This window comes from Danio aesculapii, chromosome 4 (assembly GCF_903798145.1).
Source record: "Danio aesculapii chromosome 4, fDanAes4.1, whole genome shotgun sequence".
In the NCBI taxonomy this organism is placed as follows: domain Eukaryota; kingdom Metazoa; phylum Chordata; class Actinopteri; order Cypriniformes; family Danionidae; genus Danio; species Danio aesculapii.
The window spans coordinates 34,207,860-34,224,476 of NC_079438.1; positions in this window are offsets into that span (position 1 = coordinate 34,207,860).

A 16,617-nucleotide genomic window follows, 5' to 3' on the forward strand; every position below is an offset into this window, starting at 1 on the left:
CCATACTTAAGAACGCTTAGTTTAAGCAAATTAATTGAACGCGATCATGGGTGTTGAATCTGAAGGGAGTCGCTCCAGCTGTGCTATACTGCAAGCGTTGCGTGTGTGTGTCTGTGTGTGTGCACGTGCGCGTTTCCTAGCAACAAGAACAAATGCCTTAACATCACCGATTTCGCCATCCGTATCCCTCAAAGTTGTTTAAATGTTTAGAGATGGTGTGACCAAAGTCCCTGTAAGAATTAGTCTTTGGTGTGATTCAACGCGTACCTGTGAGTGCCTTTGAGGTACCGCTTGATGCTTCTTACGTCCTTGTCGTAGCACCAGTGGCAACAAAATTAGGCACCGAAATGCATATGCTGATTCCGTGATCCTGCTTGTGAGAGACGTTCTCACTTTCAGCTCACATCATTCAAAAGAAAAGGGCCACTTTGTCCCCCGATAATGTCAACAGACTGGTCTGTCTTGGCAACTGGCTGGAAGGAGGACTGTAAAGGAGGACTAAGCAAAATTGTTTCTACTTCATAATTAATGTTCTCAACTCTCAGCAATACAACTTTACAATGAGTACAATTGTTTGTATTCAATACTTTATTATTATTATAATTTTCAAATTTCCATATTTGCAATGCCTGTATTTTGGCATTTTGTTTGCAGTCCACTTAGAATCCAACATGGATCCATTTTTCTTTATTGGCATTGAATGTTTTAAAATTCAAATGGCACTAACATGCCTGTGTTTTTTATTTCTGTAATAAATATGGCTGTCAAGCCAGGATCTTGATGGTTTATTGTAGGTGTGTCGTTTACATGAAGAAATCTGTGTTACAAGTTAAACAAAAATTCTAATATACAATTTTTGTCTTGCGTTTACATTAATTTTACATTTGAATAGCCAAAATTACAAGTTTCGGTCTTTTAATTGTGATTAATCGCGATTAATTGCTAAAAGTGTGATTAATTAGTTAATTTTTTAAATGAATTAACAGCACTAATATATACACACACATATATATATATATATATATATATATATATATATATATATATATATATATATATATATATATATATGCACACACACAGTTTTAAAATTATGAGCACCCTTTGATTTTTTTTTTTTTTTTATATTTCCCAAATGATGTTTAACAGGGCAAGGATATTTTCACAATATGTCTGATAATATTTTTTCCTTCTGGAGAAAGTCTTATTTGTTTTATTTTGGCTAGAATAAAATCAGTTTAAAATTTTTTTATGAACCATTTTAAGATCAAAATTATTAGCCCTTTTAAGCTATTTTTTACGACTGTCTACAGAACAAGTCATCGTTTACAATAACTTGCCTAATTACCCTAACCTGCCGTCATAGCAAAGATAAAATAAATCAGTTGTTAGACATGAGTTATTAAAACTATTATGTTTAGAAATGTGTTGAAAAAAAATCTTCTCTCCTTTAAACAGAAATTGGGGACAAAAATAAACAGAGGGGCTAATAATTCTGACTTCAAGTGTGTATGTGTATATATATATATATATATATATATATATATATATATATATATATGTGTGTGTGTGTGTGTGTGTGTGTGTGTGTGTGTGTGTATGTACTGCTGCTCTCAAGAGCTCCAGATGTGTTTTTGAAAAAAAGTATTTTGGTAAGCAGCAGCAGCAGTTGCTGCTTTCGCTATATCCATTATTTGAACACATAATTAATGAGCCTAATGTTAACCCTGTGCACGCGATCATCCCTCACACACGGCCCTCACACACGGCATGTTTTTTTACCTGCTTTCTTTAGCTAACAGTTAGTTTTGTTAATATGGTTTAATTATCACATTGCTTTATTTATGTGTAGTATACTGGTGATCTGAGAGACCTTTAGACAGGACAGATTACTGTGCAAAGTTTTAGATACATGACAATAATTCTTTTTAAAATTTCAATAGTTTTTTTTTTTTAAGAAATGTTTTGTTAAAAAGTACTATATTTTGTTTGTTTTGACACAATTTAAAATTTGTGGCCGAGAAATAATTAGTTATTTATTTTTGGTGTGGTCAGAGATAAATTTGGTAAATTCTTAATTTTGGGTTCTGAAAAGTCCTGTGAAATAAAAACTAATTGTAGTGAAAGACTATGAAACCATAACCCATTTGCTCATGCACATTGAGCAAGCTCATACACAACACACAGAAAAGTGAAATGAACAAGGAGGCATGTGGATACAACACAAAATCCAAATCAAGTTATTTTAGCATGTCAAAGTCAAATTTATGCATATAAAATATATTTTCCCAACAACAATATTGTGGCTAGTGAAATGGCCAGTGGCTAGTAATGTTGGCTGGTGTTCAAAAAAGTTCATGTCAAGCACTGTGTGATTGTATGTACTGTATGTATGTGTGTATGGATGTGTATGTGTGTGTATCTATATCTTTTAAAAATTCTATTATATCACAGAAATTCCATAACCAATGGGGACCCTGTATGTTGTTAACTTATGACTGAAAATTACTCAAATCACATGCCCACGTTGTATATTTATTGTGTTATTAAGCTAAGATGCTATTTGATATACTGTACAGTTAGTGAAGAAGTCACACAGTTGTTACTAACTTTTAGTTCAACCCTACCTGTAATGAATTTAACCTGTGAGCCAGCATTCACTTTTGGGGATGTACACATTTACTGTGACAAAATAAAGTCTGTCTTTTCACATCCTGCACGTGAGAAAGTGCTTTTCAGTCCATGGAAAATATGATGTCTCTGTGGTTTTTTAGCACTTTTATTGTCATCTTGAGTGTGTATGTCTGCCCTTTAGGCCTGTGGTCAAGCTCAGCATCATTTAGAGAGCACTATATGAAGAGTTATGCAATCACACCCACCCGTCTCACATTCATATCCCACACAGTCCCAATTATCGCTTCTGTTTGTTCTTTTGTCTTTTATTTTTCAAGCCCACAATGTGGAAAAATCAAATAAATCAATTTAATTACTCTCTCAATTTCCACGGAGATCATCTGTCAACATGTACGTCACAGTTCTTGCATGAAAAAAGATACTTTTGAACAAAATGTTTGTTTTGTCTTCTGAATGGGACGTTATAGAGATGTTACTTAGAACATATCAATTGCAGGCTTTTTGTTGTTGGTCATAATAAAGCTCCCCGGAAAGGAATTGTTCTCACAAGCCTTGGTTTTTATATTCGAGTGATTGTGAAAGCATTAGCGCACGTTTAGCATTTATCCAGCCATTTGTTCCTTCGCGTTCAGCATCTTTTCTTGCATTGCAATGGAGATTTTTGCCACAGGGCCCAAGTTGTTTTGACGTCAACATTTGTAGCCTTTGACGCCGCTAATCTGGTTAACACCAATTAAACGGAAGTGCGAAGCAAATCACGCGGGGTGTTGGTCTCGTTGGTGGTCCAGAAAAGACTGTTTTTTTTTTTTGTTTGTTTTGTTTTTTTTGCGACAGAGTGGTTGGAGGCCATTTTGCATCTTTGTAACCCCCCTGCTTCCATTCCCTCAGCCTACGTCTGATTTCTCATAGACATAAAAGACTGTAATGCCTCCGGGCTTCAATCCTGCCCACTCACCGTCTACAACGTTAGCATCGACTTAGCCGCCGTAAATAGCCTGTAGAGATGGGGCAAAAGTGTATGTTTGCCTGTATCTGTATATGTAAGGGATACAGTAAAGCCAATTGCACCAAGACCACACATTCAGCGAGTGATTCCTTCTTTGGCTCGCTTACACATTGGACACACACGCACACACACATTACATTGATGGTGGTGGCGGTATAATGATGAGTGACAGTGAGAGACTGCGGACCAATGTTGATCCCCACAATCCTAACTTTCAGTCGTGCTGGTGTGGCAATGTGAGCAGTGCTGGGCTCCTGATAACTGGTATGGGGCGAATATACATATATGGGGTTTCGGTCAGTGCTGGATGTGTGTGGAGACTGATAGTTCACTGCATCATGGGTGTTTGGCCATGAACAATTTACAAGTTTGTGTGTGGTTGAACGAGCCATTTTCTTTTATTGCAGTCCACTCTGCAGACACTTCTGGAAATTACATGCTGGGTTTTGCAGCACAGAGCAACTTATGCAACTTTTATGCACTTGCTGCATGGCACATAGAAAATCTGACTAACAAAATGGCAAAAAAAAAGATAAAAACTTTAATAATAATAAAAAAATAAATGAATATATATACATATATATATATATATATATATATATATATATAGAGAGAGAGAGAGAGAGAGAGAGAGAGAGAGAGAGAGAGAGAGAGAGAGAGAGAGAGAGAGAGAGAGAGAGAGAGAGAGAGAGAGAGAGAGAGAGAGAGAGAGAGAGAGAGAGAGAGAGAGAGAGTTCAAATGCAAAAAACTCTATATGCCAACTGAAATTATCTTCTAAAATTAGCATTTTTCACAGGCTCCTATGTGCATGTTTTGTAATTTCACATATATGGCAAAGAATAGGTTATTTATGTATCCTTTCATGTGAAATAACTGAACATAAACATAGGAGGCTTCTAAAAATTGCCAATTTAGAAGAAAATTGTAGATGGCACTTAGAGATTTTTGCATCTGAACTCTTCATATATATATATATATATATATATATATATATATATATATATATATATATATATATATATATATATATATATATATATATATATATATATATATATATATTCATCATCTTATGTCATTGGATCACTCGTATGTCAGCTTAAAGCTTAATGTCAAGTTAAAGCTATGAAAATAAGGATCTCACTTTGAAAATTAAGTTATTATTTAATTAAGGTATTAAAATCAAGCATTTTTATTTAAATCTATATGTCTGTTAACATTATTCCATGTGAAAAAAAGAAAGTCATTTCAAGCATCATTTTAATTTACTGTGATTGAAGATCAGGGTTATTCCACCAAAAATTGATTGCTTAAGTCTTCTGTTGTTAAAACACTGGTTTTGTGTTATGTGAAAATAAATAAAAACATGTTATCTCCTATAGTGTACACACTCATAGTGAAACATGTTTTTTTTTCTTTTGTAAATATTTTACAGCCTTATTTTTATCTACAAAATGTGAAAATGGAGGTAAGTCACAGGTGGTGAGAATACAAATGTATTTTATTCATAAAGGGGTTGTCAAAACAGACAGGTTCTAGGGTAATCTACATGATTAATTCAAGAATCAGACAATGGTCAGGTCAGGTAGCAAAAAATCATGAAACAACAAACAGTCCAAAATACAAACAAACAAACAAACAAACAAATAAATAAATAAAATTAAATAAATAAATAAATAATAAAAAAAATAATAAAAATAAATAAAAATAAATAAACAAATTTACAGGCAGAGTAAAGCAAAGAAACAATGATTATGCTCAGCTACAGCTGAAACGAGACTTTGCAAAGTGTGTGTGAGTGAGTACCTGTGCCTCCATTCTGAGGCTGCATCTTCTAAAGGACACATTCAAAGTGCATTTGCTTCATAGCAGAACTACGAAGGCTGTCTCAGTTCGAAATGTGTCCTTTGTTTTCCAAGTAATGAAGAAAACAATCGGTTGATCTTTTGCAGATGACAAGACAAAAAAAATCCATATTACAATTTCAGAGGAGCATATTAGGCTTCAGTTTTCTTGGATATCTAACTAATCAAATGTTAAAAACAAAAATGCCATACCATTTCGACATGTCTTATTACATTTACATTTGGTTAGTTAGCTTTTTGTATTTTTCTTTGGGAAAGAAAGTTTGCCATATTTAAGCTGTTCATGTTCATTTTTCACAAAACGACCTGACTATGCTATTATGACACATTGTATGTGTAATAAACATTTTTTATTGATTTAAACTTGGTTATAGAATTAGGTTCTAGAGTAAGTTATTTATTTTTTTTCAATAAAGAGAGAAGAGAGTTTCGACAGGTGGTTTGTAAAGCCCACTCACATGTGTAAAGCACATAATTTTTTACATTTTGTGTATGGACTAATGGAAATGTATTCTTACATTTCGAGAACCTTGTTTTATCTTCAAATCATGAAACGTAAGTTTTAAAATCAATTTGATTCAGTTCAAAGGTTACTGCCGCTCATTAATGGCAGCTGTATGGTTTACTAGGTGATGAGGTCAATACTTTGTAGGCTTGACAGTGTCATTTCACAATGATTTGTAGACTTTCGTGGACTTTGAAAGACTCACCTGTGAAGTCTGCGTCCTCTGCATCCTCCAGCTAATGTGTAACAGCTGGGATCATAATAAGAACAAAGATTAGTGGGAAATGGAGTCCGGGTGAATAACATTAGAGCAGAGTGGAGTACCCTCTAGTGGACTCTAGCTCCTAGTACTCCACCTGGTGATTGTGACAGTTATTTTTATAATTGACTGTGCCATTAACCAACTGAGATATGGTCTAAAATTAATGACACTTTATTATTTTGTTATATTAAGATTTTGTTAGTAATATACACTTAGGTGGGTGCAGAATGTGTGTTCACACATACTCTATGGAGACAGGTCGGGACTGCAGACAGGCCAGTCTGGATACTTTTCCTCCACAGTTAGGACTTTGTAATGTGTGCAGATTGTGGTTTCTGCTATAGCATCCCTGAAAAAGAAGGCGGCATACTGTGCCCTAAAATCTCTACGTACTTCTCAGCATTAATGGTGCCATCACAGAGGTGCAAGTTACCTTTGCCAAGGGCACTGACACAAACCCATACCATGACAGACCTTGGATTTTGGACTAGTTGCTGGTAACAGTCTGGATGATCCTTTTCTTCTTTGGTCCAAAGCACATGGCATCCATTTGTTTCAAAACAAATACCTAAAATACTGATTCATTTGACCACAGTACATGTTTCCACTGTGTCATGGTCCATCCCAGATGCCTCTGAACCCAGAGAAGTTGACAGCACTTCTGAACTCTGTTAACATTTGGCACAGTACAGTTTTAACCAGTTTTTTTTGGATGTAACTACATTATGATGTACACAAAGGTTTGCCAAAGTAGTCCTGAGCCCATGTGGTGATATTGCTTATAGATAAATGACTATTATTGATGCAGTGCCACCTGAGGGATCAGAGATTATGATTGTTCAGCCTAGGCTTGTGCCCTTGTTCTTTACGCACAAATTCCTCCAGATTCCTTGATCTTTTAGTTATGTTATGCACTGTTGCACGATCCTCAGCCTAAAGGAATAGATCTTTCTTGGATGCTGCTTTTGTACCAGATCATAATTACAATCATCTGTTGATGTCACCTGTTTCAAATCACATAATTTAACCAATTTACCTGATTACTAGTCCAAATTGCTCCTGTCCCTTTTTTTGAAATGTGTTGCAGGTCTGAATGACAGGAAAGGATGTTTATTTACAAGATAAATGAAGTTGTCTGCAATGAAATACAATTAATTTTGGAAATCACTACTTTTTTATTTAAGTTTTCCATACTGTCCCAACCTTTTCTGATTTGTGGTTGTATATACATTAATTATACCAATACAGTTTGGTTGACATTTTTTTAATTGTAACCTCGTTCTATTCATTATTTGTGTGGTTGAAAAGGTTTATGATACAAATCTTTATTGTTTTCTTTTTTTTTTTTTTTGTGCTCTGTAGTAATTTGGTTACGCTTGCTAATGTTATCTAGCTAGCTGGCTAGACACAAACAGCAGACTTGCAGGAGCGCCACCTGAAATCATTCTCTTACAAATACATAGTTAAAGGAAAAATAAATGAGAATAAGACTAAAGAATACAACTGAAGTTGGCAAGAAATCTGCATAAAAGTTGACACTTCTATAGATGAACAGTATAGTATTAATAGTATTAATTCGAAATACAAAATTAACAATAAATAAGCAATATAGATTTTAAAACACATCCAGAAAAAAGAAACAAATTACAGTTAGTCATGATTATAGAGGCGATGATTTATTTACTGCCCTGATAAATAAAATGGTCAGATAATATAGATTATTGGAGTTTAACTGAATTGTTTTCTTTGCAGATGGTCATGTGAGTCCTTGTTTGACCTGAGTGAATTATTTTTACATGATTCAATAGTTTTCTGCTTATTTATTTATTTATTTATTTATTTATTTATTTATTTATTTATTTTTGTTTAATCACTAAGCAACAGCTTATCACTAAAAAATCTAATTAATGTTTTTTTGCAACAGTTTGATAGTTTAAAGTGAGATCTCATGAGATCACATGTTTATTATTTGTAGTGGTTAAGACAAACGTACAACCATCATTAGAAACATTAGAAACAACAAATACTAGACAGCTATATATAAAAAAAAGGTTTTTCCACCTTCTAAGTTTTGTCTGTATTTATGATTTATAATTGTTTTTTGAGTAAACTCTTTTTTTTTTATTCATTTATTTATTTACTTTATTTATTGGTGGAAATATTTTGTAAAAATGAGGCCTTTATTTTATTTTCAATTTTATTTTCAATTTTATTTATTTTTAAATTTATTTTATGTGTTTAGGGCACTTGTGTATAAGTGGGCATATATACTGTTGTTTTGTTTGTTTTTTCTTTTTTGTTATTTATTATTATTTTGCTTCCATTATAATGATTTTAAATCAATAGAAAAATGTTGAATACACATACAATGTGTCAAAATAGGATAATTGGTTCATTTTGTGAAAAATGAACATAAACAGCTTAAATATGGCACCTTTTTTCAAAAGAAAAACACAAAAAGGCTCCTATTTATTTATTTATTTATTTATTTATTCATTCATTTATTTTTTTTTCAATTTGATATTATGGTCATTTAGTGCATTTTTTTTTATTTTACTTAAAAAAAAAAACATGGTGCCATATTTAAGCTGTTAATGTTCATTTTTAGACATCACAAACCCAATGGTTTAACTTACGAAGAATTAAGGAATAAATATGTGGTGGACATTTCAAAATGATTTCTTTTAAAAAACAACATATCAAACAAAATAAACTGATTATCCTATTCTGACATATTTTATTTGTACTACCGCAACCCATCTCTGGGAAACAGCCATGCACACTCATTCACACTCATACACTACAGACAATTTAGCCTACCCAATTCTCCTATACCACATGTCTTTGGACTGTGGGGGTAACCGGAGCACCTGGAGGAAACCCACACGAACCTAGGGAGAACATGCAAACTCCACACAGAAACGCCAACTGACCCAGCCGAGGCTCCAACCAGCGACCTTCTTGCTGTGAGGCGACGGCACTACCTACTGCACCGCTGCATCACCATACCTATATAGACACACAATATAAAATAATAAATAAATAAATAAATAAGGGCCTCATATTAGAAAATATGTCCATAATTTATCTCTAACATATTTTCTATTATCTCATAAAGTATATCCACATTATTTTAATGTACTATGCAATTTATTACATATGCAATGAAGTTATTATATGTTACATAAAACTTTAAATGTTTGTTTAAAGCTGCACAAAAACTCAAAAACTTGATCTCGGTGGAACAAAAGAAATGATTAAGCCCAGGGCGAAGGGGGGCGGATGAACTCATAAATTTCTGCTATCTCTCTGTTTTTGTGTTTTTATCAGCAGACCCTTGTGTTTTGTTGTATGTTATTGAGGCTGGACGAGACTAGGGAAGATATGTCCAGAGAACAAGAGGGGGAGGAAAGCTGAGAAAGGATGAAAAAAAAGAAGAGTGGGTGATGATACAACACTATAAAAAATGTGAAAAATGGACATAAAAAGCTTTAAGCATCCAAAAAATCTTTGACCCTTTAAGGTCATAAAGCAGACAGTGATGCCATATAGAGACTGTGTTTTGAGGGGAAGGATTATTGTGTATTAGTACACTCATCTGTAATCCCCAAGGACAGTCAGAGATTATCGCAAATAATACACAGCTTGAATTATTATGAAAATGGTGTACAGTTTGAATCCCTGTTTGCTTTGGGGTATATCGCTGCTTTGTCAGATGCTGATTTGGATTTGGTATTAAAAAATGGCATACAGTTTGTATTAAAGGTGACCAAATTGGCCAGAAGCTAAACAATATGGTAGATATATACACTCATTAAGCACTGTCTGCTTGAAAAGTTTTATGATAAATGATAAAAGATTATCATTTCAATAAATATTTTTTATGCCTTGTGAATCTGAATATGCATGTGGTTTTTAACCATTTGAGTGCAAGATGTGTATCAGGGATGCACAATATGTAGTTTCAGTATAGATATCACAATGTGATCATTCATAATAGTCACATCGCAAGTATACGCAATGTTGAGTCTGGATTAACATTGATCATTTTGCTGTGTTTTTTGAAGCCTGTGACTGTGTGAGGGGTTTGAAAGCATCCTGGCATAAGAATTGTACCATTTGTAACTTTGAAAAATTAATAGCGATTAATTTTATTAATTTTTTATACTGTGCAGTATCATGTTGCATTGAATTATTCAATTACAGAATACCTGAATACATTTGGACTTCCTCTGAAAACAATAAGACACTGTTTATTTCATCTGTATACTTTTCTCTATTAAATGTATCTATGCTTGTAGATTGCTTATTATGTTTTATGCCTTCCCTACAGAATCATCCAAATCAATCTAAAATTATAAATTCGTTCCAAACAGTTATTCAACAGTTATTCAAATTATGGGATTCACATAATCGATTTGAGTTGGGACGACATGAAGCAATTAAGTTAGCTTATTATTTTTACAAATTTAGGTGGGTTGAAAACAAAACAAAACAAAACAAAAGTTGTATAAAAAATCTCCAGAATTGTATTAATTCAGCTCAATTTAATCAGCAGTTTGAACATACAGCAAACATAATTTTTTGAGTGTATCTAGTGAACATGTATTCATATCGCAATGCATATTGCAGAATAAAAAAATAATGCAATGTTAGATTTTTCCAATATCATGCAACCCTACTATGTATATTATAGGTGGGCATAGATAAAATTTTTTTAAACGAGATTAATCTGGATTAAAATGGTTCATTTGAATTCTGCCGAAGGCATTCAGAATATGTGTGCTACCCAAATAATACGTTTTTGAGAATGGGTTTCTCAAGCCAGGTGGCGCATTAGACCAGGGGCTCATCTTCTGTTTCCAAAATGCATCCCAAACTGCTTGAGAAACTGTTCTACTATGATAACTGGTGATGAAAATAAATTGTTCATTAAGATGTACGTGTTTACTAACTGTTTATTCAGTTAAACATAAATTTTGAACTGTAGGCCTAGATAAGCTCAAAACATTGATTTTTGATTACATTAATATGACTAAAGTCATAACTGAACTAAACAGTAATGGAATTAAGACGTGGAGTATGCATATATTAGTGGCATTATTGAAGGAAACACCTCAATAAAAATATTACCGTCATGTCGGACTTTTCGCCATATTTTCCGACAAGATCCACACGCGGCTGTCAGTAAAGAACCGCACGGGCACACAAACACATACACACATCGCGAAACGTGGAAGTTTTGTATCTTTCCATTTGGTGTGCGTTATTAAATTCCATAACACTCTCACCAGTCCTTACTCCTTATTTGCGTCTAATACCCCAGTTTGTCACGGGGGCATGATTGAAATGTTCATGAGTTAAACTGAAACTACCGAACTGCAGTTTAAGTCAGGCATCTTGCTGATTTGATTCAGAAGGGACGTTTTTGTCAGACGGCTCACCGGTCAGGTATACATCCGCGCTAAAATATCAAGGTGAAAGTCATCGTAGCTTGCGTAGAATAGACCCAGCTCCCAACCCAACTTTGAGAATAGATTAACGGTGATATTTTTTTTATTGTGCGATGATAAGAGTCTCGCGTTTACACAGCCCATTAACGCCGATTACGGCCCACCACTTATATGTATATATAAATATATATATATATATATATATATATCAAACTGCAAACTGTTTGTTTAGGTGAGTTACTTCGAAGCCTTATCTGCGTGCAAACATCGGAGAAAGGATCATTATATTAGAATCATGCATTTAAAATACAATTGATTTTTTAAAATAGTTTATTATTATTCATTCATTCATTTTCTTTTCGGCTTAGTCCTTTTATTAATCCAGGGTCGCCACAGCGAAATGAGCTAACAACTTATCCAGCATATGTTTTAAAGGGCATCTAGGTTACCCTTTTTTTCAGATTTAAAATAAGTCTTTTGTGTCCACAGAATGTGTCTGTAAAGTTTGAGCTTAAAACAACCATTTTTTTTTTTTTTGTAAAACCAGTATTTGTTATAGCTGTCTGAAGTGTCTGTATTTTAACCAGTAAAACTTGGTTGCTGTTTTTTTGTACTGGGCCTTTAAGGCTAGTCCTCCCCGCCCACCGTTCCCACGTGCCTGTCAGCAACATGCCTCAGTCGCCGCCCTCGGCTGCCTCAAGAAGCAGATCTCACGTCGCGTTTGTGAGAAATACTACAGTAAGAACTTTACCAATCAGTATTTGATGCATTTTTTGTGAGTTGCAACCATGAGTCACACACAAAGTCGTTACAAAGTTCAAGCGCACACACAGCGAGGACACACACACACACACACACACACACACACACATAGCGCAGACACACACCAATAGCGCAGACACCCACACACACAGAGAGAGAGAGAGAATGCGCGCGGTTTAGCTTCGCACTCTGTTTGCACGCAAATGTGACAGGAGACAGGTTAATCCTCACTGCTGTATATGTATCTGTTATGTTAATGTACAAAATAAACCTGATTTAACGTCCACAAACTGGGATTGAAGCGTCTTCTTTTCTAATTGTTCTGACACGTGGCTGTGCTGATGAAGTAAAGCTAAGCTAAATCGCTGTAATTCATTACACACATGCACTGTTTTAAAACATTTTAAACTTGTAAAACTCACTCTTGATTACATTTGATGATGATTGATGATCCTACCGGCTGCTTTGCGTCTTCTCTTGTTGATATGATTATACACGTGACTTCCGGGACATGTTCATACTCACAGCTGTCAATCAATTCGGTGGGCTGGGGGACCGCACTCCTACGTAATGTTGCGATCGATCTGAAAACCGCTCCAATTGGTCCACTGTTTTTATGCTGTTAAATTTGAAAAAAAAGGACTGGATGAGTTTATTTCACCCCAATATGACGGTCTATACATTACATCTACACACATGTCTGTCCAAACAGCTTTAAAAGTAGATTTTTCACCATAGGTGCCCTTTAAGCAGCGGATGCCCTTTCAGCTGCAACCCATCACTGGGAAACATCCATACACACTCATTCACACGCATACACTATGAACAATTTAGTCTAACCAATTCACCTATACCATATGTCTTTAGACTTGTGGAGGAAAACCGGAGCACCTGGAGGAAACCCACTCTAACACGGGAGAACACGCAAACTCCACACAGAAACGCCAGCTGATCCAGCCGAGGCTCGAACCAGCGACCTTATTGCTGTAAGGCGAACGTGCTACCTACTACGCCACCATGCAGCCCAATTTATTATTATATTTATAAATATTAATTATAAAAAAAAAATAGTTAATTAACAATGCATCAATTAAATAAATAAATAAATAAACATGGATGAGACAAAGAAAATCACAAATCGTTTATGAATGCATCACTTGTATAGCTTTAACAATAATTAATCTATACTGAATGTATTTAGTGCGGATATGCATTGCTGCTTTACAATGATAATTCATTTTCAGAACCAGAACAATTACAAACCTGAAAAACCATTAACTTTGTATTTTTGTCTTGTTGTGCGATTTGTTGATTTGTTCCTTTTCCAATACTATTGCTTTACATGACTTTAACATTTATTATGTTTCCATATTATTTTTTTTCATACTTCATTTGAGGGCAAAAAGAAGTTCAAGAAGGCTGAGTGATGATGTACTGTTGTTAAACACTCTGACACTCCCACGCTGCAGTAGGTGGTGTTGTAAATGTATTTGATACAAATTGACTGTTACATATTAATCGCATGTCAAAGAAGTTGGATTTCTAGAGCATGCCCACAGAATGGGTAATCTTCACTGGCCAATGGTACAGTAGCTTAATGGTGTCCCACAGAGCCAATAAACTCCCACAAAAAGTTTTGTTTTGGTGAGAGGGGTTTGGATGGAGACTGGGTGCAGTTGCAAGGTGAGCTGCATCCAAGGCTTTTTAATGCCCACACCTAACCCTACCCATCACAGTAATGTTTCTGACATTGCATCTCTGAGACAAGCAGTCTCCAGATTGGTTTCGGTGAGTTGTTTAAAAAATAAATAAATAAAATTAATAAAAATCATTATGAACGTCATTTTGATGGGATTTTGTTTGAAATTACATAATTTCAATATGATCGTTGATTTCAATTGAGGTATACCAGGGTCTTTAATTATTGCTGTGGTTTTCACTTCAAATAAAATAAAAAATAAATAAATAAATAAAATAAAGGGCAACACAGTGGCTTAGTTGATTAGCACTGTTGCCTTACACCAAGAAGGTCGCCGTTCAAGTCCCAGCTGGGTCAGTTGGCGTTTCTGTGTGGAGTTTACATGTTCTCCCCGTGTTCGCATGGTTTCCTCCGGGTGCTCCGATTCCCCCCACAGTCCAAAGATATGCGCTATAGGTGAGTTGAATAAATTAAATTGGCTGTAGTGTATGTCTGTGAATGAGCATGTATGGATGTTTTCACGTACTGGGTTGCAGCTGGAAGGGCATCGTTGTGTAAAACAAATGCTGGATAAGTTGGCTGTTCATTCTACTGTGGTGACCTCTGATGAATAAAGGGAGTAAGCTAAAATAAAATAAAATAAAATAAAATAAAATAAAATAAAATAAAATAAAATAAAATAAAATAAAATAATAAATAAGCAGAACTGTCAGTCCTGGAAATCTTAATCTTCAAGATCCAAACAAAATAAGACACTTTCAATAACTAAAGTGAATGTAAGCATGCAGTGTTGTGCAAGTTATGTCCATAAACTGCATGTGGATCCTCGACTGTTATCATGCTCAGTCCAAAACAGTTGTTTTGTGTAGTCTATCATTTCTTAATATTTTATGTCAAACTTTACAGAGAATTGTTTTAAAAACTCAAAACGTAATATGTACTTACAACTACAATTTGAATTCAATATTATTGTGGCATTTGTGGCTAACCCTTACAACCAACTACTCTGCTAGCTGTTAAGTTATACCTCATCTTGACTTGTTTAGAATATGTTGTACTTTGCATGTTCATATTATTCCATATTTGACATTTAAACTGTTGTACATTGTTGTCCAGAACGGTGAACTCTTATAATACACATGAGAGTGTTTTTGCTGTGAAGTTGCTGTTTTTCACTATATTGGTAATGATATTTGTGTCGTGGGAGTGTATGAGCGCGTGGCCATCGGCGGTCCCTGTTTTGAAGAGTTAGACAATTGCACATCTATGTGTGTTTGTAAAGTCCTGTGAAGTTGAGTGTGTTTGGGTGAGTGGGTGTATATCTGGGCCTGGCCGCGCGGGTACGCTTCTCTTTGTTGGTAAATCACACACACACACATGGTCGGGTGGGGAGGCAGATTGTGGTTCCAGTGGGGTTTTCTTAAACAGGTTTTTCGTCCGCTCGGCTTTTAAAACTCCTCTCTCCAATTCACCCCATTCTCCATCCTCTCCTCACTCATCGCCCCCTCTCTAACTCCTGCTACCCTGATTCAGGCTCCTGGTGCTGCTCTACCATCTTTTGGCTTCCATATTTAAGTCTAACCTGTTTCTTTCACTCCTGTTTGGGGTTTTTGTTAAACTTGATTAAAAAATCTTAAAGGTTAACTGTTTTTAAACAGTTTTGTTTATTAGCAGTTTTTGTGTGTGTGTGTGTTTGTGTGTGGATATACTACATTACCCACGATCCTGATTATGAATTCCACCATCAGATGTTCACACTGAGCAGACCACAGCCTCTCTCAGAATGCATCATGACCATTGTAACTGTTTCTATCCACTCGAAAAATACTTGAATTATTTAGTTTATTTAGATGCATTACAATCAGCAATATTGGATTAATATTTAAAATTTCACTAGTTTCACATTTAAATTGTGTCATTCATGATGCTTCTTGTTTTTGAAAAGCTTGCTCTTTTCTTTACTAAAGTTAGTAAAAACACAGGTTGTATCCTGGATAATTGTCTTGTGCTTTTGCTTCAGATCAATGTTTGCATTGTTGTCATTGTCCTTGTAGTTATTTGATGTTGTTTGTTTATTGCCTATTATTTTTTAATGGCTTTAGTTGAGACTTTTTTATCTCTTTATCTCAGTTGTGAAAAAGTGGGTGGAAACTAATAAAGTCTATTCACATTGAAACGACAGAATGTATGCATATACACTACCTGACAAAAGTCTTGTTGTTTATCCGAGTAACAACAAATAATACATTAACTTCTACTTTAGTTGATCGATTGGTCTCAGAAATGGCTAATATGAAAGGCAAAGCCCTCTAGATTACTTTTATTTTACCAAAATAAAATATGATCATGCTTTGATGTGTAATTATTTAATTAGGACAGTAAGGTCTGACATTGCTTAAACAAAAGTCTTGTCACTTAACAGAAATAATG